This window comes from Saccostrea cucullata, unplaced genomic scaffold (assembly GCF_032062105.1).
Source record: "Saccostrea cucullata isolate Sc308-1 unplaced genomic scaffold, CSIRO_AGI_Scuc_v1 ctg1743, whole genome shotgun sequence".
Classification (NCBI taxonomy): domain Eukaryota; kingdom Metazoa; phylum Mollusca; class Bivalvia; order Ostreida; family Ostreidae; genus Saccostrea; species Saccostrea cuccullata.
The window spans coordinates 103366-128706 of NW_026923646.1; the positions used below are offsets into that span (position 1 = coordinate 103366).

General features: G+C 33.6%; 1 long non-coding RNA gene across 1 annotated transcript in view; it reads right to left on the reverse strand.

Annotated features, from left to right (window-relative positions):
• Positions 1 to 18426, reverse strand: part of LOC134264575 (uncharacterized) — a 34705-nt gene extending 16279 nt beyond the window's left edge. Inside the window, exons 1-2 of the long non-coding RNA XR_009991557.1 lie at positions 18284 to 18426; positions 12412 to 12505 (exon numbers count right to left, since the gene is read on the reverse strand). This is a non-coding gene — a long non-coding RNA (uncharacterized LOC134264575). The remainder of the gene's footprint in view (positions 1 to 12411; positions 12506 to 18283) is intronic.
• Between the last annotated feature and the right edge of the window lie 6915 nt (positions 18427 to 25341).

Below are 25341 nucleotides of genomic sequence, written 5' to 3' on the forward strand. Positions count from 1 at the left end.
AAATACCCCCAAACTAATTAGCATCGCGATGCCAATAACAGGAGTATATATAGAGAGACGAGAGACATTTAAACACCCCAAAACTAATTCGCATCGCGATGCTAATAACAGGAGTATATATAGAGAAACGACGTTTCTAAATATCAAGATTATAAGCTCCACAAAGGGAAGTATTCCCGGGAAAAGGGTTTCTTTGGGGGATACCATCAGAAAAAATGGGGCTTGGAGTTTTTGGGGGTATCACTTTCAAAATGACACGTTTTACTGGATAAAATACCTCCAAACTAATTAGCATCGCGATGCCAATAACAGGAGTATATATAGAGAGACGAAGACCATTTTAAATACCTCAAAACTAATTCGCATCGCGATGCTAATAACAGGAGTATATATAGAGAGCGAATGTTTATAAATATGAAGATCATAAGCTCCACAAAGAGAGAAGATTAAAAAATATTTTTTGGTATCACAATGCATTTAGTTTTCTTAAAAATGTAGATGATCGTGATAAGCGACTCATTCACTATTCAACCTATACAGAAGCGTGCGGGATTTCTTTACACTGTCACACAACGTACAAACAAAGGACTTTTACTTCCTAACCTGTTCTGGAATACACTGTTCATTGAAATCCGTGCAGAAATAAAATATCCGATGTGAACATTTTAAATGTTACTTTATTGTAGTCAATGAAATTGATCAGAGAAGGAATAAATGAGAGTGCCAAAATGAATTGTGCATTTACATGTAATCGCAATATAGATAGCATTTATTCCGTATATGTTCAGAAAAACGGAAGAAAGCGAATACCGGGGTGTATTGAATTTTGATAGTTTAGTTTTTGAAGACCGTGGAATTTGTTCCGCTATTAATTCATCTCAACTTATTTCTAACGGAAAAAAGTACATATAATGAATTTTGATAGTTTTGTTTATGAAGACATTTATTCCGTTAAATATTTATCTCAACTTATTTATAACGGAATAAAGTGCATAATTATATTGAAAATTGATAGCTTGTTTATGAAGACATTTATTCCGTTATTTATTTATATCAACTCATTTATAACGGAATAAAGTATACATATTGAATTTTGATAGTTTTGTTTATGAAGACATTTTTTCCGTAATATATTTATGTCTACTTATTTATAACAACGGAATAAAGTACATATATTGATTTTCTTAGTATAATTATATTTATGGAGACATTTATTCCGTTATATATTTATCTCCACTTTTTTTTTATAACGGAATAAAGTCTATATATTAAATTGAGATAGTTTTGTTTATGAAGACATTTATTCCGTTATATATTTATCTCAACTCATTTATAACGGAATAAAGTACATATATATTAAATTTTTTATAGTTTCATAATTTATAGTTTTGTTTATGAAGACACTTATTCCGCATTTTCAAAAATGCATTATTTTTTTCCGTACTTGAGAATAAGTTATCACGGAAGTTTAACAAATCTCCCATGCAGAGTTGTCTTTCGTTCTTCTGTCAGACATGACTTATATGAGCTGATGGCAGAAAGTGGGAATTAACGGAATAAGCATAAAATCCATAAATATTGTTGTTTAAAGACTATTTCTAAGCTCGCAAAATTATAATTTTATTTACGTCAACAACGTCAACAACGTCAAAAATTATCAGCATCGCGATGCTAATAACAGGATAATGCCCATTTAAGCACCCATTAAGGACTTTTAGATGGCTTAATGGTAACTTAATGGTGGTGTAAATGTTACTTAAAGGCGCTTAATGGTGAATTAATGGTGACTTAAAGACAACCATTAAACCAAGCTTAAAGGGTGTGTTTCATCTTGTGTATAACTTCTTTGAAAGAGGAGAATTTAACTTTTAAGACATATATACACAGTATAGACAGAAACTTTTACAAGAGGAATTTACTGACAGTTTATATTTCAATATAATAATCAATTTATAACAGTTCTCCCGTACTTAGGGAAGCAAATGTAAAAATAAATAGAAATGAGATAGATTACCGGTAATTTTGACTGTAATTTACAGGTCTTTAGAACTGTTTGCAATACATTTTCATCAACTCAAGTTATTGCGCAAAATCTTTTGTGAAATTATACAGTAATAATATTAAATCTAATTTTAAACCATGCTTTGAAAAAAATGGATTTCGGTACGATTAATGAAATTTAAGTATATATTTATATTAATTTAAAAGTATATTCAAAAGCATCACATTGCAATGCTCATTGTATTTTAATATATCAATAATATTAAACACAGTCAATATATTTTATCGAGATAGCAATTATACATCCCTTACCAGTGAGACCACAGGGGACTACAAGTATAGTTTCCTTATCGTCTGTCCATATGTCTAGCTCTCCGTCCCTCTGTCTGTCTGTCCCATTTGGTTTTCCGCATTTTTTTCTATAAACGCTTGCTTGCAGATTTTAATTTAATAAGTTTATTTTTGGTATTAAGTGTATCCTGCTGAATTAGAGATTGAGTTTGAATTCGTTCCGCTTCGAATTTATTAGTCGCACGTGTGGCGCAGTGGTTAGATCGTCTGCTCTAGAGTCGCGAAGTAAGGAGTCAATCCTTACGTCGCGGGTTAGAATCCCACTGTTGGACGTGGAGGCCGGTCCTTCGGATGAGACCGTATAAACCGAGGCCCCGTGTCGCAGTAGGTGCTGGCATGAAAAAGATCCCTCACTGCTCAAAGGCCCTGAGTGCCGAGCATAGGACAAAATTTGTAGCCCTCCACCGGCAAGTTGTGGCGTCTCTATATGAGTGAAAATTTCTCGAGAGGGACGTTAAACAACATACAATCAATCAATCAATCGAATTCATACATTTTTTACGGAATTACCATTTTAACGCTGTTGCGAGGGGGGCTGGGGGCATCTAAATTCTTTTTTGAAAAGCTTGTTAATATTGTGCTAAGTTTTGGCATAGGCACTTGGGGTATGGTCCCCCCCCCCCTTTTCCATTTTTTTCTTTTTAAATCTGGGTTCGAGTCACCTTTTTTCTATTTTTCTGTTCTAATATGCACTATATGTTATCAAAAATGTAACTCTTTTGTCTCTTCAAGCTGTTTTTAAATATGTCGTTTTCGACTGATACATATAAAGAGAGAAGGCTTCCAACTCTTCTTATTTTGATGTGCACTGACTGGGACGGAAGTAGAAAAGAACGATAACTCTAACTTTACAACTGTTCTGCATTCACAAAAAAATCCAGGCGTTGTAATAACAATATTGTGAAATTTGGATGTTTATGTAGTATGTTAAAAGTTAATCGACATTTATCAGAATCTACAAGTTACAGTTATCTTGTTACATGGCGAACTTACCGTTACATGTAATATGAAGAGAAAATTCGGGATTTATTCCCTCTCGAATTTAGTGTTCCGAATGACATTACACTTAATGATGACGCCAAAAAATACCGGGTACTTCCGTCCCAGTCAGTGCACATCAAAAAATTTTACCCTAGATGCGAGTGATTTCATCGAAATATTTACAGATAGGGGGCACATAAAAATTAAATGGAAATATGAAAAAGAAGAAGAATGTATAACAAATTTATTAATGTATGCATATCCCATGTTTTATTCAGGTTTAGATAAATAATCGAGCGAAGTTTAAGCGAGTTGAGGCGGATGACGAGAAAAGAGTTGCAAGCCTTCTCTCTTTATATGCATCAGTCGAAAACGACATTTTTAAAAACAGCTTGTAGAGACAAAAGAGTTACATTTTTGATAACATGTAGTGCATATTAGAACAGAAAAATAGGAAAAAGGTGACTCGAACCCAGATTTAAAAAGAAAAAAAATGGAAAAGGGGGGGGGGGCATACCCCAAGTGCCTATGAGTTTTGGTAAATGAGTTAACCTACGTAAGTAATAGATCATATTTGTATTTTGTTTCGCTTCAATGATTTTTTTTTTTTTTGCGAATTATGGAATTAACATGGTTTTTTTTTTAATTAAAACCAGGTTATACTTGCAGGTAGAAAACTTTATTTGGTAATGCATTGAATGCTCGCTCGAATAAATAGCCGAATTATAAACAAGATGCCCATGGGCCTTATAGGTCACCTGAGCATCATGCAACAACTTTCAAATGATTGAATTTGATTTATATTTTAAGGGAGCTGCTATGGCATTCACAATTTTGAAAGAGGCACCATTGATAATCATAACTATACACTTAGCAATTGTTTAGTTTGTTTACTTAATATCCATAAGCAGGTTAGGGGAACAAAAATGTATTTCAACTAATCAGTATTATTCAGCAATAATCAGGAGTGCTCCTACCACACAATTGAACTCCAGACCCTTGGTCTACACATTGCACAATTTTTGAAAAGACACAATTGCTTATCAAAAATGCTTGATTAATACTAAGGAGCAGATTTCAAACAATTCATTTTCAGTATATAAGTAGACCCCCCGCCATTTTGGTATCCCTGACTCAGAGGCCTTGAAATTCACAATTTCAAGATTTTCAAAGAAATAATGTATTTTCACTATATAATCAATAATGCCTCGCCCTAACACCAGAACCCATGACCATGGGGTTATGAATTTCAAAATTGTGGTAGAGGACTCAATGCTGATTACAATCATACCAAGAGTTTGACAGCCGGGTGTAAAGAAGAAGATTTTTAAAGATTGCACCAATTTAAGTGGTTTTTGCCCCACCCCCAGGCCCCAGGGGGGCAGGGACCACGAAATTCACAATTTTTGTTCCACTTCACCCATAGATGCTATATGCCAAAATTGGTTGAAATTGGTTCAGCGGTTTCAGAGAAGAAGCTGAAAATGTTGAAATGTTAACGCACGACGGACAAAACAGATAGCGTGACCTCAAAACACATAAATAGATTTAGTGTCTCCATTTCATTCTGAAAAATAGAAGTATTTAACAACTTAAAGATGCGCATTATGTTCTCAACAACTGAAATTATGCAAAGACCATGTTTTTTTTTTTTTGCTTCCCACTGCTCTTGCTTCACCAATTCTAGTTACATTTATTAGACCTCATTGATTAAGTGTTAGTCCAGATCGCAGTTCAAAATACATTTATAAATCCCAAAGATATGTGTTAAATCCCAATCCTGCAGAAATATATTAACCAAAATTTAATTTTTAAAAAAAATTAACGTTCCCTACATAGATATCAACCACACAAAAAACACATAGCGAACCTTCTCGAGCAGATTAGAGCAAGGGTTTCTATTCGAAAAAAGGCTCGTATAATATTTTTTCTGATATATGTTTGTTACAGAACGTTAAGGAATGGACTTGTTTTCACTTATTTAATTCAATCAGTCAGAAAATATAAGAAGTAAAATCCGGCATCTGGACCATTTCTCATAATGTGCAACCCTATAAATGCATCATCGTGCATGTTTGGTCAACATTTTACTCTGAGCATTCATCAATGAAATGTAAGTCAGACCCAGCATCTGAAACAAGTCTGGTTCTTTGCCTCCGAAGATGCATCATGAAGCATGTCTGGTCATCAAGTACTTATAGCGGCACTGCTAAAAAAGCTTTAACTTACTTTAAAAACATTTACCTCGACACATACTAGCTTGAAATACAGCATCTGAAACCCGACAGGTGACAAGGAATTACTGGATCAGGGGACTAGATGATACAAAAAAAAATTGCTTGAAAAATATTTAAATGGGAACGTCAATCCCGACGAATTAAGAAAACTCTCCCTAGTCTGTGTAGTTGAACTAAAATGTGACGTTAACGTTATATGCTGGCGGCGAAATAAGTATGGAAATAGAGACAGAATCAGAAAATGTATTCTATTGTTAATATTTTTGAGAATTATCTTTGATAAAAAAAAATATGTAGTTTTGCCTTAGTATTTTAACCTGGTGTTTGATTAAGTAAGCAGAAGATTCTTAATTTAGACATCTAAATTTTAGAAAATTTTCAATTTTTGGATATTAAGTGCACACGCGACACTCATCATATTGTAAAATATTAATGTGAATGGTATATCAAATAAGTGGGCAAAACTAGGTGAGTGTCCCTCATGCATTTCATATTCCAAACATCGATTTATAAATGCCACCCTTTTATTTTTCCCATAGGCCTAATGTTAAAGCATTTGCGGGTACATCTAAGTTTGTATCAGCTACGGCGTGAATTTATCTCATATTAACTTTTGAAATATTAATAACAAAAATTTAGATATTCATCTTAACTTATAAACTAATTTTGAGAAAATAAATTGAAATTTTATTTCATCAAAATAAGTGGGCCGATAAACAGCCTTATCGAAACTCCCACTTTATAATTAATTAAAATTTCTTGGGAGAAGAAGGTTTTATGAATCCCCTATGCGAAAAAAAAGCGTTTTAACAGGTTGGGGGGAAACGTAAATTCCGCTATAATAGTGGTATCTCACTATTATAGTGAAATTACGCTATATTTCCTGCCGTGGATACCCTCAGTTTCATCCAATAACATGCAAGGCGTTTGAACCGCAAGTCATGGTGGGTATTAAAATGAACAAAAACTGTCATGCTTTGATGTTTTGAATTTTAATAAATTTTCTACCGTTGCGTTTAATAATGCGAGCACTCTTTTTTTAACGGAAGTTGCATTTTTAACATAGCAACCTATGATTGCGGGGATATTTAAGTCTGTTTGAATCTCACTTATTGCTCATAAATGTGCACAAATTAATGCTTGTTGCAATTGTCAACTCGCACTGGAAAGAGTGTATGGAATTAAAGAAGAAAAAGATTATTTCTGTCTGCATGGTAACGGGTATGGAGGCTCGTTATGGTAAACGGAAAGACCCATTATTATCCGACGCTACCGCGGCCGATCTTTTTGTGCATGGTTGTGTTAGATAGTGAACATGGGAACTGAGAAAAGTTATTTTAGTAATAGTTAAGTATAATAATTCATTGATAAAATGTAGAATCATAATTTTTTTTTATAAATGCTTAAATTTAGAAACAAATTTAAAATGTTATTGTTGCAATGTTTCAATTTCATTGTCATTTATCATCAAGATATTTGATAATTTTTGACGATATAAAAAGAGTTTACAAAAGTACTATATGTAGATATAAAGGGAAATTATGATTTTCCGGTCGCATCATCATGACGTGGTAAATAAAGTGCATGGTTAATAAAAAATCAAAAACTGTTAAACTCGTAAAAATTGTTTTGAATATGTTACAGCTGCAAATGCTGCGACTGATACAAGGAATATTTCGCTTCCACATTTTGCCCAGCGCCTTGCAGCATAGCCTATTCTGCAAAACCAGAGAGATTATCACATGATCAAGATCCAGGATGCACGTGGTTCGGTCATTTTTATTTCAGACTGTCTTCAAAGCATTATAAATAAATATTTTTTTAAATAAGTACGTACAAATATATTTTAGTGCATTTGCTCATCAGGTGAATTCATCGATGTAATAAAGTCCATAGGAGTCAAAAGCAAATTGAAGGGGGAGGGGGTTAACCAACAGAAAAGGTAAACCCCAATTTTCAATGCATAAAAAATGTCTATCTTTGCAAACAAAAAGTGAGGGGCTAAGCCCAGCCCCCCCCCCTCCCCCGGTTCTGACGACTATGAAGTGAATGATAAAAGAATTGATTGAAAATGAAAATACTGTGAATGTATTACATTTGGCTTGTACAATATTTGGCGGAAATTCAATTTTCAACAAGTTAAAGTAGGTTTGATTTAGCGCTGTCTGAAGTTGCCAGTTATAAAAGTTAATATATGAGACATTTAGCGATGTACTTGAATTAGCGGACTCTGTTTTCTACCAAAATTGCTAAATAGAATACACAGCTAAATGTAATACGTTTATAGTATACGCTTCTCAAGATTCTAGTTCAGCTTTGAATATCTTGTACTTCCACTGCATGGATATGCTTTCAAAATTGTGAAAGTACTTTTTCAAATGCTAAATTGTTTGCGTCCGATTTGATGCTTTACATCAATTTTTAATTGTGGAAAATATTAATTGAGTCAAGGATGTTTTAGGCATTTCTTATGCTGAATATTGAGCGTGGTGATTGGTTATTTGAAGTTTCCTTGTGGTTTAAACAATAAAACATTGGCATAAATCTAAAAGTCTGAAAAATTAATACTTTTAGTGTGTTTTTTTTGCTATATACTTTAATTTCAAATGAATATAATTAGATATAAATATTTTTCAAATAACAAGAAAAAAACTATAGCTATTTCTGTCAGATTTTAAAGTTAAATCATTCTTGCCTAAGTGCATAACAATAAAGTGTTAAATAAGATACAGTTGTGCGGAGTTAAATAGATTGTTAAATAATAATTATTTGAACATGTGTTAAAATAAGGTTACAGGCACTCTTGTAAAATATTCCCGAAATAAATTGAGTTTTTTTTCTGAAATAAACAATTGACCAGCGGAAATTAAAAATTAGATAGATTTTCTAGGATCGTTTATATAAGTATTTTTTTTATTATTTATAATAAATTGATTTTGTTAAAAGGATAGAAATCGAGTTATGAATATACTCTTTTTTATGTTTGCCATAATGTGTCTTTTCGTTTACCATAACGGGCCTCCATACCAGTAACCATGCAGACAAAAATAATCTTTTTCTTCTTTAATTCCATAAACCCTTTCCAGTGCGAGTTGACAATTGCAACAAGCATTAATTTGTGCACATTTATGAGCAATAAGTGAGATTCAAACAGACTTAAATATCCCCGCAATCATAGGTTGCTATGTTAAAAATGCAACTTCCGTTAAAAAAAAGAGTGCTCGCATTATTAAACGCAACGGTAGAAAATTTATTAAAATTCAAAACATCAAAGCATGACAGTTTTTGTTCATTTTAATACCCACCATGACTTGCGGTTCAAACGCCTTGCATGGTATCGGATGAAACTGAGGGTATCCACTGCAGGAAATATAGCGTAATTTCACTATAATAGTGAGATACCACTATTATAGCGGAATTTACGTTTCCCCCCAACCTGTTTAATTAAACGTGTATATACAGTTTTTCAATGCCTATTATATTATAATTTTCTATTGTATGTACACCTGAATTAAAATGAGTAGCCACAGGATCATTTGTTTCCCTTCTAATTAAAGACGAATTAAAAACATGTCTTTGATATTAACTATCACCAGTTTCTCCCATATAACCTATTTTGTCACACTTTTTTACAAAAAATTCCTTTATATCCACAATTTTTCCACTAATAAAAGTAACTTTCACAATATGAAAAGCCTTTCCGTAGCTTGTTCTTGTTACTTGAAAACTAGTGAAGACACGAGAACTTGAGTTGAGTGAAAATGTCATTTATTGACCAAATAAATGACGAAAGTGAACAAAAACACATAAATATACAATATTACATACAATCATGTAAATTATAGCTGGGATAAGGCCAAATAATGATTAGTTTCGACTTAGATATGATATATTGCGACTTAATGCTTATCCCAGCTATTGTTATGTAATGATTACCAAGTTTGTGTAACAAGAAGGTGGCGTAAACAAAGAGGCCACACGGCATGGTAAATGCTTGATGTTATACAATGAGGAAAAAATTCCATACAACAAAAATTCAAATATTGGTATTACATGGGAGGAGGATGGGGACGTGACGGTAACTTGATTCCAACCTCATGTTTGCGTAAAATCAAATTAATTGAGCACTCGATCCCGATCAAGCCGAACCGATCCAAACATGAGTTCGATCCCGATCCAGTCGACCCCACTCTTTTTACATTAAAAATCAATAACAACTGCAATTTTAATCTAAATTTGTCAAAAACAATGTAAAAAAGATTGTATATAAATCAATTTATGAGACATAAAATTGTATTTATATCCACAACTTTTCCACTAATAAAAGTAACTTTCACAATATGAAAAGCCTTTCCGTAGCTTGTTCTTGTTACATGAAAACTAGTGAAGACACGAGAACTTGAGTTGAGTGAAAATGTCATTTATTGACCAAATAAATGACGAAAGTGAACAAAAACACATAAATATACAATATTACATACAATCATGTAAATTATAGCTGGGATAAGGCCAAATAATGAATAGTTTCGAATTAGATATGATATATTGCGACTTAGTGCTTATCCCAGCTATTGTTATGTAATGATTACCAAGTTTGTGTAACAAGAAGGTGGCGTAAACAAAGAGGCCACACAGCATGCAAAATGCTTGCATGAAGCATGCAGCGCCATCCAAGGAAAGGCATTTCATAAATTATATACTGCTCAATATTAAATGTAGCTAGCAAACATGTGTTCTTTAACAGATAATAACATTGTGAACTGAATATCATGTAACCGTATGGACTAAATAAGCATAAACATTAATAACCCACATAAGCACAAAGTTATATCTGAATAAGTAACAAAATATAAAGGACAAAGGTTACTAAACCTGTGAATAACACAAGGTTAACGAGACTAAAAAAGAGACCATATGCTACCTCATAAACAACATAAGCTCATTTTACAATTAATATTTTATGAACATTCATATGCTCAACTTATGCACAAAATTCAGAACAAAATCCTGCTGAGTTCCAACTAACATACAGTTTTTATAAGCAGCTGTTCGCTGACCTGATACACAAATTTTTGAACTTCTAAGCTCATAACATGATACAATTTTGTAAACAGATATATGCTGACCTGATACACAATTCTCAAGACCAAATTTAAAGCTGAATTGCAACTAACATACATAAATTTTATGAGCAGCTGGGTGCTGTCCTCAAGTATATTAGCTTGCAAATATAAGGCCAATATGAAGAGTAAAATGTGCATCTAACTAGCACTTAATTTTCAAAGCGAACACTTTGCAAGATCACTGACCAAAGTACTATTTTATTTAAGCAGCTAAATGCTGACCTCGGAAGGTTTAAATTTGTTTTGTTTTTTTGATAGGATGCTTTAAAATTTTACAATTTATCACAGCAACCATTAGCTGGCCTAATAGACTTGATTTATACGTTTAATTACTGAAATGGATGTAAAAAGTTTATCAGATTCTAATTAAATTCTGGAAAAAAAACAACATTCCTTGATTTACAATTAAAAGTCCACTTTTACAAGGAAACTCACTTTCGTCCAAGCCCGGGGTTGAACTCTCGATCTTCGAAATCTGTTTCCTAGTAGTACAGGAACAGCGCGTTAGACCGCTCGGCTATCTAGGCAAGTTAAAAACCTTCCTTTCGATGCCGATGGAATTTTCACAACGCTGCCCTACACTACACGGTCATTGAGAATAGAAGCGCGATAGTTAATATTTGGACATTACTTTTTAGAGGATCGTTACCTATACATGTTGTGATAAAATTAATTTTATCTATAAAGCACAAATTACAACAACTCTTAAACTAAAATAATTAATAATTAGTTAATAAATATTAATATAAACTAATAATTGAATACATGTAATTGCTTGAATATGCTTATTTCTGAGGAAATAATAAGGAATTTCATTTCTGAAAAGTTATCAGCAGTGCAATGTTTAAGATGCTGATTTTCTTTTAAATGAGAGTTGCGGTTTTAAATATAGAAATTTTGATCAAACTTTTGCTTTTAGTTATTCACATATGTAACCCGAGCACCACAGAGCGGAGCATACCCAGCTTTTCAATAAATCAAGTCAGTTTTGCTCCTAGTGTAAATTTCGTCCCTTCTGTTATAATAACAGTACAAACTTACTCACCCAAAAATGAAAAAAAAAACAAACAAACTATGTTTCTTGATTCCATTCGTTGCGAGACGATAGAAAGAAAAGTAACAAGATGTGTATGTGAAAAACTATGCGTCCTGCGGCAACAAAGTTCGATATTGCTATTTTAGCACAAAGGTTGCAGTCAGATCATAAAGTCAAGGACATTTGTGTCATTTGAATGATCTTAATTAGTGGAGCATACTAAATTTGAAGTCTCTATCTTTTATGGTTTAAAAATCATATCGAAGGTTTAAAAAGGCTATTTTTTCGCATATGGGTCACAGTTAAAGTAACAAGGTCAATGACCTTGGTATCATGTGTAAGAAATTTATTAGTGGAGTATGCATATCAAATATTAAGTCTCTACCTCTCAAGGTCCATTGTTATTGCGACTGTTCGATAAAGCTATTTTTAACATAAAGGTCAAAGGCAAGGTCACAAGGGCATTGAACTTGGTATCATTTGAATGAACTGCATTAGTGTAGGTTGCATACTAAATATGATGTATATCTCTAATGGTTGAAAATTTATTGCGAATATTAAAGTTGATAGACAGACAGAGGGGCAAAACAATATGCGCCCCCGATATATTGATCTGGGCGCATTAAAAAATTAGAATTTAAATCTCAAACGTATGTAGTACTTAAACGGTAAAAATACTCACGTAAACTTTGCTATGATTAAGTTGAAAAGCAGAAGGTTAGTAAACATCATGTAGAATCCTGCAATTACGTAAGTTGGCCATGTCGCATATAATTCTGTAGAATATGAAAAAAATTGATAAATAAACAAATAAATAATTTGAACAAAAGAAAAAGTGAGCAAGCTCATATACCCCAAGCGTCCCCAAAACTCCAAGTGCTAAAATTCCCGGAAAAATAAAGGAATCGACATTTCCCTGTCATATGCACATCTTCACATTGTGTTCTAAATATCTGCAAAATTTGACTAAATTCTGTGCAGTGCTTTATGAGGAGTTGCGCTGACAAACTGTTCCTCTCTATATTCAAGATATGGCAAACAATCTAAGTTGAAAATTTGGAAATTTCCGGAAAAAAAATAAAGGAATCAGAAGTTCCTGCTAATAAGCACATCTACACATTGTGTCCTAAATATCTGCAAAGTTTGACCAAATTCTATATGCAGCGGTTTATGAGAAGTTGGGCTGACAAAAAAAAGGACTGACGGACTGACTGACTGACTGACTGACTGCAGGATGGGTAAAAAACAGTATACCTCACGCAACTTGTTGCATTGGGTATAATAAGAAGTTTTAAAGCAGTATAATTTTTTTAAATGATATCTCGATAATAAAGGGTTTCATTGTCTATGTCGGTTTCTTGTCATTTCTTCGTTCTCTGAAAGATTAAAGGAGGAAGGAAATTAACATAGGTTATTATTTATCATTTTCTGGAAGAGATTACGCAAGTGGGTATAGGCTAAATATGGGGTTTTCCATGCAAATGACTTAATACAAATGCATAAATTGTATATTTTATGTACAGAGAAAGTTCAACTTGATTTTCTTATACATACTTAGTACCCAGAGTAAATTATTGCAAGTGCACATTATGACGTCATAGTTCTTTCCCATTCAAGGTAATAAAACGCATCAACAAAACAACGTCGGCGCAAGGGCATATCCTATTTAAGTTAAAATAAATTAAATTTAATATTAAGGAGAATATTCTTAAAATTAATAAAATTGCTGCACAAATCCTATCCTCTTCTTCAATCGATAAAAATTTTACTAAACTTACACTGGACTGTACATTTTTACCCTGTTTCAACTTAGAACTGTACGAATAGTAACTTAACAATTGCAGTGTCGATATTTGGAATATTCTGCTTTTCTTTATACCTTGTTTCTTTAAAATAAAGTAGGTTATGCCCTTGCGCCGAAGCGATTTTGTTGATGTTTCTTATAAACTTGTGTAGTAAAGGTCGATGACGTCATAATATAACGTAATAATGTGTACTGGCAATCGCATATCATGGGTACCAAGAATGTATTAGAAAACAAGTCTTAACATTTTCTTTGTGGTATGTATAGCAATTATGGGTCATAATTAATTATTTTGCATAGAAACCTCCATACGTAGCCTTAACTCACTTGTGTAATATATGTGTGTTTTTATCATCTATGAGTTCTCACCCAACAAGAATTGGAAGCGCATGTCATTTAAAAATTTAATGTAAGGCATTATACAGTTAAAGTATATCATTTAGGGAGTCAGCAAGATTCCAGTTCCCCAAGAGTAAGTTATTTCCCGAGGCGCTTGCGCCGAGGTAAATAAGCTTACTCGAGGGGAACTGGAATCTCGCTGACTCCCTCAATGATATACTTTAACTGCTTTATTATACCGATACAAACAAGACATTTGAAAAAGTTATATTCAATACTGCACGTATTCTGTAACAATGAATAGTAAAAAATTACAACAAAACAGTATACAGAAATGAATAAAATCCCATTTTATCAATAAATCAGTTCATTGTCCGAGTTTTTACTTAGTAAAATCGAAAGTATCTTCAGCTCGCCATTTCTGTTGTCGTTTGCTACCAGTAAACTGGTTCTTTTTTATTGATATGGGACCAGTTGACTTGCAATGCATCTCGATTCATTAATGAATATTCATGAGTTTATTCGGAACATTATTAAGTTTGTCGTAAGTCTAAAGAAAATGCTAAGTGTTCCGAATAGGTGTGTATCAGTTCATAAAAAACGTACTCTTTTGCAGGGAATCAGTCTGTTTTGCAGGGAATCGGTTTATTCACGGTGATTTTCAGGAAATCAGCAAAATATATCGATTTAATTTTATATAGTGAAAAATCAGTAGAGGTATAATAACGATTTATAAATAGAATTATTGGGAAAAATTTTAAACCTTAACAGCAAGCAGTTTAATGTCATTATGCGTCGTCCTTCTTTTCAAAATTGTGAATTCCATGGCTTTTGGTTGAAAACATGAACCAAATTCACCTGTTAGAAAGTTGTCACATGATACTCAGGTGACCTATAAGGTCCGTGGGTATATGGAGACCGGTTTTGGAAAATCTTATAAAACAGAGGATTAGTTATATGCTTATATATCAATTAATGTGTTTTTCGACATCATGACGTCAAATTTAACGTGTAGCTACAAGTTTAACTCTAGTAATACACTGTCTACATATACGACATAAACGAGTAAAGTTATCGATTAAATCCTTTTATTTTTTTCATTCACTTGATTGATTCTTATGCGATAAAACAAAACACTAAAATTTTCACTGAATGCTGATTATCAATAAATTAAACTGATACCAAGCAGCATGCTTCTTTTGTGCGCAGGATTCATTTGAAGAAGAATCCGTCCACACACCCAGTCAGAATCCCTTGGGTGATTTTTATGCGCCGGGATCGAAAGATCCGGGGAGTATATTGTTTTTCTCCTGCCTATCTGTCTACAAACTTAAACCTTCGCCGTTACTTTTGTACATTGAAAGATAGAGACTTCATATTTGGTATGCGTACACCCCCAATTAAGCTCTTTCAAATGACACCAAGGTCAATGTCCTTGTGACCTTGACTGTGACCTATATTAAAAGATAGCTTTTTGTCTGCAAACTTAACCTTCGCCATAACTTTTGAACCATGAAAGGTTGAGACTTCAAAATCAATTCATATTTGGTATGCACACTCCATTAATTAAGTCACCAAGGTCAATGACCTTGTGACCTTGACTGTGACCTCTGTGCTAAAGCTTTTTTTAACCTTCACCATAGTTTTTGGACCATTAAAGACAGAGACTTCATATTTGATATGCATACTTCGCTAATTAAGTTTTTTCAAATGATACCAATGTCCATGATCTCTTGACCTTGTCTGTGACCTATATGTTAAAAAATAGGTTTTTCGTACTATTGCCATACATTTTGAACCATTGGAAATGAATATTTGTTATGCAAACTCCACTAATGAAGTTCTTTCGAATGGCACAAAGTCAATGACTGTGACGTATATAAAAAATAGCTTTTTCGTACCTTCGCCATAACATTAAAACCGTAAGAGATGGAAACTTCATATTTTGTATGCATACTCCACTTATCCAGGTTTCTTTTAAATGACACCAAGATCAATGATCTTGTGGCCTTTACTGTGACCTATATGCTAAAAATAGCTTATTTCGAACATTGTTGCCGCCCGTTGTTGTAATGTATAGAGAACCTTTAAACTAGTGTATCCGCGGAAATATTATGAGCGCGTACATAGCTTATTAATATCACGCGGAAAAAAGTACTTCTACAGTAATTTTGTCAAAATTAAAGGAGTAGATCCTTATGTTGCGGGTTTGAATCCCTTTGTGGGACGTGGAGACTGGTCATTCAAATGAGACCGTGTAAACCAAGGGCCCAAGTCCCAATAGATGCTGGCTCAAAAAGATCCCTACTTTTCAATGGTTGTCAGTTCCTATTATAGGAAATAATGTGTAGCTCTCCGCCGGCAAGCCTACATATGAACAAAAAATTCCTGAGAAGGCTATGCATATTATGCCCCTCCCCACAAAATGCTATGCAATTTGATTTTGGTTAAAAATAGACATTCCCCACCCCAGATAATTTTGTTTAAAAAATAAATAGTGCTGAAAAATAATGTAATATCTTACATTAAACTTTACTACCCCAAATTAGGTATCCATATTATGCCCCCCCCCCCATCCCCAGTTAACCAAGACAATATGCACTTTGTACTGAAAAATTGATCAACAACAACGCCTCACCAAAAATGTTTTCAAAAGTAAAGAAGTGGATCCTAATATTGCGGGTTTGAATCCCTATGTGGGACGTGGTGACTGGTCATTCAAATGAGACCGCGTAAACCAAGGGCCGATGTCTCAATAGATGCTGACACAAAAAGATCCCTCACTTTTCAAATCTCCGCCGGCAAGCCTAAATATGAGCAAACAATTCCCGAGAGGGATATTAAACAAAATACATTGTACTATCAACCTTAACTTGTTTAATGTCCGGACTCCCTCGAGAGAATTTATCTCTTATGAGATATTGCCAGTGAAGTCCCTGTCGCGAGGGGATGCTCCGCTTAGCAGTGCCCTTGTGGACTTTTTAACGCAAGTGATTATAAAACTACAGGTACGCTAGTTGATTTCTTTTACAAATTTACGGGAAAAAAGGATTTAGATGATAGAAGGAATATTAGCCTATTGGAAGGCCGATCCTTCATATATACGCACTGGAATGCTAATAGACGTTTGCGGCCGATGAACTGTGGTTGATTTAAATCCTATTGAACGTAAAGGTGAGATGCTCTTGGAACGTGATGATATATTTATATATATGTAAATTGACATTACGTAATATCGTAAAGAGTAATTGGAATTTAGTGATTTTCTTTCAATTAAGGTAGTACAAAACATCCCGGGATTCTATTTTTACAAATTTCTTTAAAAATACTGGAGAAAAAAGAATGATATTACTAAAATGACAACAATTAATTATCCCTGTAAGAAAAATAACAAGATATGGCACGATAGCATCATATTTTGTGAATAAATCAGAGAATCCTTTATATTGGTCACTTGGGAGCTTACATTTTGGAATGTGTTTACCCTATCTTAGTGCAATAAACAAGCATGTAACAGTCTGTTATAAAATGCAGTGTAACTTTTGTTCAATAAATAGTAGAGGGCTGATATTTAGACACATATATAAGGAATCTCGGTTGCTCGTATACTATAAAGGTCAAGGTCATACCATGAGGTCAAAGGTCAAATATTGTGACGTCATCTACTGAATCTTTTAGGTTTTTTTTGCCATTCAAATTTTTTTAATCGCCAAAATGTCAGAAACTAATGGTTCAATTTTCTTTATTTTTACACATTTATTCCGGAACCCATTTTACTTATTCTGTTAAATTTTGACAAAAATTGAATAATACATTTTTACTTTAGGAAACTTTAAGTGTATTAAATTTACATGTGAATTTTCAATTCCAAAGCTATGTATGTTCTATTTTTACTTAAAATTTTTCTCAAATGAACCAGTATCAATATGACTCACTTTTTAAAAGTAACAAAAAGGTTATCTATATCAAAATTATAACACAAACTTGCAATAGATCAATTGATAATTCTAAAATAAGGCTCATTCTCAAGTCGCGTGTCTGATTTCACAATTTTCTTACAGGGGTCTGATATGCCATATTTCAATGTGGGCAAAATATGTTTGGTTGAATTTTTTTTTTCATATTTTATATTAAAAGAGATTTTGTATCCTAGAACAAAATATCAAATTTTCAGAAAAAATGAATTTGAGGAAAAATTTGGCCTATCTATGCTAGTTTTTTGTGTGTGTGTATCTCTTCTGTTTTCTTTAATTATGCCGAAATAAAAAGAAAGAAATTCCACGAACTTTGGTCAAATTCTTGTATAAATTTAAAGCATTACGTTCTTAATTGTTTTCATTAATACAAGAGTTCAGTATTGGCATTTGCAGTCAATCTTTTTTGACATTGTATTTCAAAGTAATTTACTAACCATCGAGATCGTCTTTGCTAGATTCACCAAAACTCTGCCAGTACGCCATACGGTAAAATTCCCAAATCCGAACAAAAAAAGTATATATAGCGAAGGATTTATAATAAGCTGTGTTGACAAAGTAGTATATGGCCACTGCTAAGGTCACAGATATGGTCACCCAAAGAAAAACCAGAAGATCCTTCAACTACAAATATAACAGAAGTATTTTATAAACTCGCTTCAAATTTAAATTTTGATGGTGTTTCACCTGAACACATTTCGTAACTAGAGGCCAAGGGCTTCTATAGCTCACCTGCGCATTGGATTGGATTGGAATAAGGCAAAAAAAGCAGTTACGGTACTCCGATGCTCAGGTTCTAAAAACCAGGCATTGACTAATTGAAATTGCTCAAGAAGATGTCTCTGGATTCTTAGTTATGTGTTTTTACCAACATAATTCTTCGAACGTAATCTTTAAAGTTAATTATAATTTATAAAGAAAATAAATAAATGTCAAATAAAATTTTATGAAATGCGAATAAAACCACCTACTACACCTACTAGGTTTTTCCAATTCAAATACCATCAACAGACATATTTTAGAAACTAGTAAACTATTTGTTCAGAGAACAATAAGACGTCTTTCCACCTTTTTACGTCTTTCCGTGTCATTTGGTTTGAAAAAAAAGAAGAAAACGCAAAAAAGAAGAAAAAAATCCTTAAAAAAGCTAATTCAGAGAATTTGTGTTCCCCGCTTAGGGAAAAAGTAAACCTTGCGCAGATAGGGAAAAAGTAAACCATGCGCAGATAGGGAAAAAGTAAACCATGCGCAGATGGGGGGGGGGGGTTGGATCCCCTTGACATAATTTGTAGAATTATTAAATGTATACTGAAGCAAATAAAATATGCCAATATGGATAAAAAGGTTTGATTGACTATTCTTTATTATGTGTGTAGATGATTCTTTTAATAGGGAATATTTATCACACTGAAATGATGATTTTATGAGTTTGTACAAGCCAGACCTCATAAATTTTTCATTTCACATGCTGAATACTATTATTTAGTAAAAAAAAAAAAGTATTTCGGGAAAAAAATGGGTTTTACGGGATGCGAACCCTGGCCCTCTAACATGTGAAGCGAGAGACATACTACTAGACCATGGGGCCACGTTATCAAGTTGAAAATTATATACAAACATAAAGGCACATACATGTATATATTCACGTTCGATATATTTTGTCAAAATTTAACACAATGCATGGTGTCTGATTTAACCTTTATTAAACAGTTCTAATAGATGTAATAAGAATAAGAAGTCCACCGAGAACCTGTTTCATACGTAACAACTCTCCTTCATGTCCCTGTGCTAAAAATAGCGACATGTAATACAATCAATACTAATAAAACAAACGGATGGGACAACACTTTGCGAGGGGTGAAAGAGGTCCTAGGGACTTTTGGTATAAAATTACATTGCAAAAGCTCAACATCCTCTTGAAATATCGCCCGAAAACGAAAGTGTTACACACATACAGAATGTATACATTTATGACCTTTAAATTTGACCTTTTGACCTCAAAATCAAAAGGGGTCTTCTTTAGTCCATAGGGAGTTGCTATGCAAAATTTATTGCAAAAGCTCAAAGGGTTCTCCAGATATCGTGTGGAAACCAAAGCGTTACAGACAGACAGAAAGACGGAAGGACAGACAGACAGACCCAAATTAATATCCCCACTTTCAAGCGGGGGACAAAAATATATTACATGTGCTCCAGCATGATTCGATCCCTGGACCCTCTGATTAGCAGGCGAGCTTTCTAACCACTACGCCACGGGTTCCGTAAAAATTGTCCTGTATTATTGTCGAGTTCAATTTTCCGGGATTTCCTTGAAGTAGCGCCAATTAATAAACTTCTGACAAGCTCCTAGATGTGTATGTGAGTTTGAATGAGATTGTTTTCGAGTTAAAATGTAAGGTATATGGTCTGATTACAATTTTGATATTGCAATTAACGGAAACACATGCATTTGAGGCTGCGTACCAATTTATGTATTTGAAAAAGGCCGCGTTCGTTTTAACAGATATGGTGAACTCATAGGTAAGATTTAATTATTTTCTCTATTTGAATTGAATTAATAGTTACCAGGATTAATCAAACTTGAAAGATGCATCCCAGGAAGAAAACGGTGTCACTAAGAGCGTGGGCATTTATTCGATAGGAAAAATCGCTATTTTTGAGATTCATTCATTACTATTAAATCTAAAGAAAACTGAAATAAATTCCACATACTAAAGAAAGCTAGAATAATTGGTATTAAAATGTTGTAGTAGAGGAGAAGAATCGAATGATATTAAAAACAAGTGAAGAAATAGCCAATACTAGCTTTAATTATTAACACGCATTCTCTGTAAGCACCAACGAATTTACAATAGGGAGTGGAAACGACATGTCTCAGATTTTGATGAAATTTTCACCATAGGTGTGTCTTGGTACAAAACTAGAAAATATGGTGTTGGAAGTTCCACACGTGCACTTGGTTGCCATGGAGACGGATCCATTGAATTCGGCCATTTTTGGCCCATTTTGACTAATTGAAAACATGAAAATTGAGGAAATGTAAATGAATACTTATCGGTATCTAATACACTCTAACAAAAATCATTGGATCATATGGTAACATGACGTTTTAAGGTACACAAAGCATATAATCGTTTATTCTAGAAATATTCTTCCTGTAAGAAAAAGGTCATGGAAACTGACATGGTTTCTAAAAATTTGAAAAATTGGGAAATTGGAATTTTTGGAGAATTTTGAGGCTAAATAAGAAAAATTGTCCGCGGAAATTTCCAAAATCTTATGTCTGTTATTATACCAATCGCATCATCTTGGGTCTTTCCGTCAGAGATCGGAAAAACAGTCTCGAATGTATTAACATCACCGGATGTTAAAAATTTTTACATTTCCTGTTTATTCAAATATAGGATAGACGGAGTTAGAAGTCCCTTCTATGGTATATTTTAGGTAATGTCAATACATTGAATAAAGATTAACTTCATATTCTAAAGATAAAAGGTCTCCGTGCATTTATTTCAAAGATCCTGAAAAAGGAGTGTTGTCATGGCGGCTACCATATACATTCAAGGTCGTTTTTCCGCTAGTCGTAAAGGCCCGAGAAGTTGCGATTGTTATTATACCTTTGGAATGAGTAGTGTCATTTCATGAAAAAACATAAGTGGGTTTTTGCTCCTATTTTTAGTAACATGTATCTATAAAAAGATATATTTTAGAAAAATGTGAAAAATCAAATTTTGGCAAAGTTTTATTTGTCATGACTGCATAATTAGAACGTATGTTGTAAAATTTAAAATTTTAATGACAAGAGCTAGACACCACTAGCTGGTATGGACAACGGTTGAAGGGAATTCCCCTTTCTATTTTTAGTATCAGGTGGCTAAATATAGAGATGTCCCTGAATATTAGGAAAAATGGCATTTTTGTTCTAATAATTAGGAAATATTTTGTAAAATTTGAGATTTTAATGACAAGAGCTGGACACCACTAGCTGGTATGGACAACGGTTGAGGGGAATTCCCATTTCTATTTTTAGTATCAGGTCGCTAAATATAGAAATGTCTCTGAATATTAGGAAAAATGGCATTTTTGTTCTAATTGGAAGATTCATATAAAAAGTTCTAACAAATATTAAGCTCTCTACAATATGCTTTCAGAATGTTCAGCAACAAATAAATTTCAGACAGAAAAAGATGTAGATTTTGCCGATATCCATTGGAATTTAATTACACTTATGAGACTCACTGTAAAACTCTCAGGACACTTTTTTAGGTATCTTCTATATGCTTACCTGGATTTTATGTCGATATTTGGTGTCGTTTAGTTGTAAAAAATATTCTGATTTGCTAATGATCTTTTTTACAGAGAAGAGGAGGGGGGTTATATTATATAAGCGTTTGCTAAAGTTTGAGTTGTAAGATCTCCAACTACTTAAGCTTGATTGTGACCTTTGGATCAATGGGGTTAAAGATCAAGGTCATTTAAAAGGGTCAAAGGTTAAGATCATAAAAAAAAACACTTATAAAGTTGAACTAACATTTGAAGCTAAATCTAGGTAAAGGTAATGAATATATCTTTTTAACTTTTGAGAAAAGGTCAAGGTCAAATATGAAGGTCAAATCATTTACAGGAAAAAAAACATATACAAACAATTTTGATACTTTCCAAATGACCTTGACCTTTGACCTTATCTTCAAGGTCAAAGGTCGAAAGATATCATGCATTGTCCCAATGACTTTACAACTTGTCATTAAAAAGTTTTTAGTTCTTGGTAAACATCACAAAATGTAAGGAGCAATAACTACTAAAAATGGTTGACAAATCCTTTCACAATGAATAGATTTAAGAGTCTACTACTAAATTAGTCGCAGACATTGTGGAAAGGACTTTTATAGGCAGTGCCTGATGTCCGATCCAATTATGTTCATTCATAATAAAATATTGTTTAAATTAATTAGTCGCAGACATTGTTGAAGCTTTCGAACGTCTGCGGTTTACGGTTTTGGAAGAGTAGTGATAACAATGGTTTAAACCGAAAGGGACATGAACTTTTAGAGGGGTCAATCTTAGGGGACAAGCATGAAATCTCTGAAATTGTTTTAAGAGTACAGATTGAAGATGCAAAGATGTTTAAAATTTGTTGAAGAACAAAGGAGCTACAAAAAAACCTTAAATTTTCATATTTTGAATGACCTTGCCTTTGACCTACTTTTCAAGGTCATTAAAGGATAATAACTCATATAAGGGGTCATCAGATCCGTTCACACTGGAACATACAAGTTATGCCCAAACTCCCTGAAGATATAAATGGAGGTTTCATGTCCCTGCGGTTTAGGGTTTCGGAGTAGTAGCAATAACAAGTCTCAAGTTGTTGCAAGTATATAATTTATGGCTATTTCTTCAATTGTTGTTAATATCATTCGATTTTCCTGCTCTACCACATTTTAATACCAAGCATTCTTGAAATGTATTTAATAGGAAAAATCGCTATTTTCGAGGTTCATTCGATTTATACGGTATTAAATCTAAATAAAATTGACATAAATTCCATATACTAAAGAAAGTTAGAATGCTTGTTATTAAAATGTTATTAACAACAATTGAAGAAATAGCCAGTACAAGCTCTAATTAAATTATATACTCGGCAACAACTAAATTTCAGACATTCAGATATTCATCTATGATGTCGTTTTAGTTGTACAACTAGAAATATGTCCATAGGACATGAATGCCCCGCCGAAGATATATTAGTAGAGCAACATGAAAATTTGTATGTTTATAAAATTTGATCAGAATATCTTGAATAGTGATGCAGCTGAATTGCTTGTTTGGAAAATATAGGTCAGATCCAGCATCCGAAGCAAGTCTGGTAGTGTCCATCCCTAGATGCACCATCCATGCAAGTTTGGCTCAGGTAGGGCTTATAGTTACTTGGAAAATGAAAATATAGGTCAGATCCAGCATCCGAAGCAAGTCTGGTGGCGTCCATCCCTAGATGCATCTTCCATGCAAGTTTGGTTCAGGCAGGGTTAATAGTTACTGAAAATATAGATCAAATTTAAGCAAGTCTGATAGTGTCAATCCCTAGATGCATCATCCATGCAAGTTTGGTTCAGGAAGGGCTTATAGTTACTTGGAAAATGAAAATATAGGTCAGATCCAGCATCCGAAGCAAGTCTGATAGTGTCCATCCCTAGATGCATCATCCATGCAAGTTTGTTCCAAGTAGGGCTTATAGTTACTTGGGAATGAAAATGTAGGTCATATGCAACATCCGAAGCAAGTCTAGTAGTGTCCATCTCTAGATGTATCATCCATGCAAGTTTGGTCCAAGTAGGGCTTATAGTTCCTTAGGAACGGACCTGCTCCAAAAACTTTAGCCTGGTCACTCATCTGCAAAATGTAGGTCAGATCCAGCATCCTCAACAAGTCTGGTAGTGTTCAGCCCTAAATGCATCATCCTTGCAAGTTTGGTTTGGGTGGGGCTTATAGTTCCTTGGAAATGGACCTACTCCAAAAAATTTAACCTGGTCACTCATCTGGAAAATGAAGGTCAGATCCAGCATCCGAAGCAATTCGGGTATTGTCCATCCTTAGATGCATCATTCATGCAAATTTGGTCCAAGTAGGGCTTTAAGTTCCTTGGGAATGGACCTGCTCCAAAATTTTTAACCTGGTCATTCATCTGGAAAATGTAGGTCAGATCCAGCATCCGAAGCAAGTCTGGTAGTGTTCATCCCGAGATGCATTATTCATGCAAGTTTTTATCAACATGTCAAGTTTGATAACACCATCTTGAATGGTTTGCTTAAAACTGAGCAAAACACTTATTTAAAAAAAGGGAGGTCAAGGTCAAAGGAAAGGTCAAGGTGAAAAAATTTTGATGCAGTTGAATAGCTCTTATCAATATCTATCAGCATATGAAGTTTGATGAAAAAATCTTGCATAGTTTCTTTGAAACTTAGCTTTGAACAGAGCTAAACGCAAAGTGTGACGAAAACACAGAAGGGCGGAAGGACGGAAGACGGACATGACAAACACTATATGCCCCGGCCATATTCATGGCGGGGCATAAAAATTGTCTATGTCGCTAGTGATTTTTTTAGAGAATAGGGGGGGGGGGATTATATAAGCGTTTGTAAACGTGAGTGTTATAAATACCTCTATATACTTAAGCTTGATTGTGACCTTTGGGTCAAAGGTCAAGGTCATTCATTTAAAAAAACCACTTATAAACTTTATTTATAAAGTTTAATACGTGATGCTCTTTCTTGGTAAAGACAATGAAAATTTCTCTATAACTTTTCAAAAAAGGTCATTAAAAAAGCATACATGAGCAATTTTCATACTTCCTGATGTCCTTGACCTTTGACCTTGACCTCGTCTTCAAGGGCAAAGGTCAAAAGATCTCATGCATTGTACCTATGTCTTAATGACTTGTGGTGAAGAAATTTATAGTTCTTCACAAACATCTGAAATTGTCAGGGGCAATAACTACTTA